Below are 5,177 nucleotides of genomic sequence, written 5' to 3'. Positions count from 1 at the left end.
TGTGTCCTGATAATGAAGAAGTGTACTTGTACTAGACTGTAAAGTTACAACATGTACTTACAGGCAATATCTGTATCTGATGGCATTAGAATATATTCTATAAACTGTCATTCAACGGGAACTGTTTCACTACTTTTGCTGACAGTCTTTTAACTTATTTCTAAGTTTTCTGTTTTCACAGAGCACATTAAGGTTTTAGTTTCTGATGAAACTGTGAGGGACTCTTTCTCTGTTGTAGTCTTCTCTTCAGGTGTTCTGTGTTAAACACCAGCTGAGCAGGACGGAAGCCATTTTGTTTCTTAGTCTTCACTGTAAAAAAAGAAAACTCAAGTCCAAACACGTCAACTAAAAAATAAAAGGCTAAAGGTGTGTTCACCTTAGTGAGATTTGGAACGAAGGAAAACATGTTTTCAGGTCTGAGGAGGAGGAGGAGGAGGAGGAGGAGGAGGAGGAGGAGGAGGAGGAGGAGAACAGGAAACAGGTAAATGGAGGACCTCGAGTGGTCACTCTGAGGAACTACAATAATATTTGTCACATTATTGAATAATAATTATGAATCAGGAGGAGCTTTTCTTTTTTAAATAAATGTTATATACAATACATTGTGCCTCGTGAGTTTCACCAATGATTACATATATTTTAATATATATTTATTGCAGGATAAATTGGTTATTATATTTAGTGTTATTAATCTAGATCTGAAACTTTTACGCAACATGTTCTTTACGTAAGTTATCACATACATGTACTTCAGAAAAAGTAGAATACTTGCTTCTAAGATGTAGAATGGTAGAAGAATAAAGTAGCAGGTAATGAAGTGAACTAAAGTACCTAAAAGCTGAACTAAAGTACAACACCTGAGTCAAGGTGCAGCAGTGAAATCCTGCATCAGCTCTATCTGGTGGAGCTTCCTCTGCTCTGATTGGTCCTCACCACAGCTTAGCGGTGGTGACGTGAAGTCATGCAACCCGGACTCACGGCATTTTGTGTTATAGTCACGACATGTAATCTATTGATTCGTGTTCACCAACACCATTTCCCCCTTTTTTTTCGTGTCACATAGAGCGATTTTAAAAGCAATATATTTCTATTGGTAGTGTGTTTTGTGCAAGCGGCAAACTCTGTGGAAGAGCGGGACGCCAATACGGAAGTGCAACACACTGCAGTTCATATATTGGCCGATAGGGACTGACTGCAGAAAGGAGCAATTTCCATAGACCCCCATGTTCAAATGCCCAACTTTACAGCAGAAAAAAACATGTTTCTACCCATGGATGCAATAAATATTATTATGAATATAGTTCGATTCCACCTTCATGATTATGGATCTGTGAGTGAATTGTTTTCTAACACGACCCTTTTATTTATATTAGGTCTTAAAGTTGTTGCATAAATTAGGGCGTGGTCACATTGAGTGCCGGCTCTGTGAAGTGACTGCTGCTGCTAGCTTCTTGTCTCTCTGCTAGCTGCTCCGTGAAGCTACAGGCCCTCTGCCTGGTCAGCTCATCCAGGGAACACAACTTGCCCCCGGCCGTGTTTGTTTGTTCTTCATGCTTATATATCGGACTATTGTGACTCGCTCTGCGATTGAAACAGACGGTGCATGAATGCGGTTTTGCGGTAAGTGAAATTCGAGTACTTATTTATGTGTTAATGATTTTAATCAGCTACGTAATTAATGTTACGGCTTGGGTTAGCGTGTAAGCGAGTGGTAGCTACATCGGTGCTAACGATGCTAATCGTAGCCTCCAAGTTAAAATCATAGACTGTATTTATAAAGGTTAAAACGAAATAGACAAGTGTTAAGTGTTAAGTGGGATAATACTGTACAACAAACGGCTTCGGTTTGAGGTTGATAAAATAAGGTCATCCTTGTAACTTAGAGAGAGGATTATTATGTAGGCAGGAACTGTATGCATCGCTAAGGTTAATTTAAATTGGCTATGCTCAAGTGTGTAGACAAGCTAATGTCGAAGTAGTGTATGTGAAATCAACCTCACAATAAGATGTGTGTATATTACAATTATTAATGTCATATTTCAAGATGATTACTTAGATATTACAATATGGTTGGTTGAGCTGGAGTTCATTATTGAGTTTACTCGTTAACGTCACAGTCATCTGAAGAACAAACCCAAACCTTGTTGTTTTTATGAATTGCATTACGGTATCAAATAAACAGCAAGCATTGGTAACACAACTTCCAAAGTTACAGTAAAATAAAAAGGACCCTGACTCGGACAATACACAATCCAACAAGTTCAACAGAAGAGAATCAGTTATATTGTTTGTACACATGGTACTTTACATATATCTGTTTGTTTAAGGTGTCCAGGTGATGCAGACAGGCTGGACCAGAGAGTGAGAGACAGAACTGGACTCCTCACAGCAGTGAACTTCAGCTCAGGTACAAAGACTCTATTTTTCATACTGTACAAAGAATCAAGAAAGATATTGGTTTAAATAAATGAAGTATTGACTTTAATACACTGATATACATTCCATTAAACCAGGGGTCGGCAACCCGCGGCCCTCGGGCCGCATGCAGCCCTTTAAGCCCTCTGCTCTGGCTCCCTTGAGTTTAGACAAAAATAAGAAGGAAATAAAATAAAAGTATTTGTAGGACTATTTATATTTTGTTGCATGGTTGAAAATGTTTCGTATCTTGTATTTTGAGGTGATACTGTGACACATAAATAAAAAACAAAACGGTTTTAATTAGGTCAACTAAAATATGCGTCACATCCTGCTACGGTCCCGCGCGAGCGCCTTTTCGGCGAATAACCTGACCCCCGGCTCGATGAGCGAACTATGGATAAATCAAAGAAAAGTACCGGAGGAACACAGGATTTAATTCTGCGTGGACAGAGTTATATGCTTTCACAGCAAACGATGCTGGTTTACCGGTATGTTTGATATGTGGAGAGAAGTTGTCAAAGGTGCTGCAGCCTTTACGTATCGAGGAACAACACGGAGAGGAAGACAGCTGACGATCTTCAGTCATAATTCAATGCGGTATGTAATTTATTTCAGAAAACAGTTTTTGTTATATTCCATGGAATGCTCTTAACGTCCCGATAGCAATGAATATATTAAATGCTTTGACAATAAATACATAAACAAATTAATCTCTGGAAGCCGTAGCGCTGTAAAAAGCACGACCAATCATTTTAGCCGGCCGGGCAAAAATGATTGGATGGCCTACCTGCCTGTCAGCCTTCCATCTGTGCACAAACTGATCTCGTGCCCTCATTGGTCATGTGCGCGTTGGTGTGTGTTGGAGGAGGGGCTCTGTGAGGAAGTCTGAAGGAAGAGGCAGATTTGTTCCGGTTGTGTATTTTCAAATTCTAGCGCACTCGAGCTGGTTTCTTACCTACCCTACCGTTAACTCTTTTTAGGGTGCAGCTATATGTTTTATTTATTTCAAAGTGGGCCCATTTTAATATATATTTTTTTCCTTCAAATGTGCAGATGACTCCTCAGGTGCTGTGTTTAATTTATTTTAAAGTAGGCCTGTGTATTATTTGTAATTCTCCTTATAGGAGTTCTTTGTTTCTTATTAGAGGTTAACAGTTTTATATAATGTAATAAATAGCCTAATAAATGCAAAACAAAAATAGTTTTTGTCTGATATAACAATAAATACAACTTTATTAGGTATCAAGCTCTGAAATATGTTTTGGGCTCCAGACAAAAAAATGTTTTGGAAAAAGGAGCAAAATGGCTCTTTTGGTCAAAAAGGTTGCAGACCCCTGCATTAAACAATACTAGATACTAGATCACCTACACACCAGTGCAGTTCAGGGTTTTTTCTGTGCAAAAAGTTACATTTAGATATTAACAAGCAATATGATTTTGTCAGCTTTCTAATTTAATGTATTGAAGGCTAAGATATTTAACACATAGTGAGAACTGCTCCTATTTATCTCTGAATATTGTCTGTAAAAAACGTGGTAAAAGTGATTCTTTCATTGAGACAACAGAGCAAGCTTCTACAGTTGCACTACGTTTTGATAACAGTTAAATATTACTTTGATAATAACATATATTTCAATGTTGATGAACTTCATATTGTTCATTCATAATCTGATTGTCTTTGTAGCTCACTGTTGAAACAAAAACATTACAAAATAATTATATCTCCAGCCCCTAAACACACAAACACACCGCTTTCATAAATAACACACTTGTTCTGCAATAATATGTTTTATGTTTCCTGTAATGTTTGTTAGGAAAGGACCTGCCTGAAAGACACGACATGTTCTCCTTCTCTGAGGGTCAAGAAGAACATCCAAGAGGAACATTAAAAGCTGATGCTATGAGATTTTAAGACCAGTTCACTAAGAAACTACTTTTATTGTAAAAACAGTCAGCTGATCGAATGCACCTATTTCCACATCTCCACTCCATCAGCTGATTGTTTCTATTTGCCTCGCTTCATGAGTTCACATCACTTGTGCCTTTTACCGCAGAGTTTGCAACGTCACAAATAAATGTGGCCAATCTTCAGTCAGATGTGAATGTGTAATCTAACATCTTCAGTCAGATGTGAATGTGTAATCTAACATCTTCAGTCAGAATAATGGACAAAAGGAGTTCAAATACAATTTATTGAAATGTGAACCAAAAGTTAATCAAACATGTTTTAAATAAAAAGCACATATGGACACAAGTTGTAAAACTATTAAATGTATAAGTAAACACATTTAGTCAAATAGTGTGACAGACTAGGCCTGTGCAGCTGGTATCAGCTTTGGTATCAGCTCCTCCATCAGACCTGGACCCCCTCGCTGAGGAAAGACCCTCAGTCCTCTCCAAACCAACAGACAGGACGTCCATCACACGGAGGTTTCTCCCTGAAGTCTCTGCAGCTCTCTGGACACCACGCTGTCTCAATCCGTCCTCACTGAATATGAGAGGGGGGAAATGAAAATAATAAATGCTTTAGACAATAAGAAACATAAAGTTGAGTTGCTCAGTTTTTTAGATTGTCAATACTATTACTGTATAACTAATATCTCAGGTTAAGAGGCACATTCAAATAAAGATTGGTCTTTAAATACATGTTGTCTTTTGAATTGTTTTCTAAAGTAGGGTGACCAGACGTCCCCGTTTTCCGGGGACAGTCCCCGTTTGTATTGCCCTGTCCCCGGTTGAAACTGTCCCCGGAAATGTTC

At 38.3% G+C, this 5,177-nt stretch overlaps 1 long non-coding RNA gene across 1 annotated transcript; it reads left to right on the top strand.

Moving 5' to 3' along the window:
* The first annotated feature begins 1,349 nt into the window (after positions 1–1,349).
* On the top strand, positions 1,350–4,503 carry LOC307044289. Its single transcript, XR_013809597.1, has 3 exons — positions 1,350–1,620; positions 2,328–2,407; positions 4,233–4,503. It is a non-coding gene; the product is annotated as an uncharacterized lncRNA (long non-coding RNA).
* The last annotated feature ends 674 nt before the right edge of the window (positions 4,504–5,177 follow it).

This window comes from Notothenia rossii (genome assembly GCF_949606895.1).
Source record: "Notothenia rossii genome assembly, chromosome: 6".
Lineage (NCBI taxonomy): Eukaryota > Metazoa > Chordata > Actinopteri > Perciformes > Nototheniidae > Notothenia > Notothenia rossii.
The sequence above is the reverse complement of the archived record's forward strand: the minus strand, read 5'-3'. Positions and strand labels throughout refer to the sequence as shown.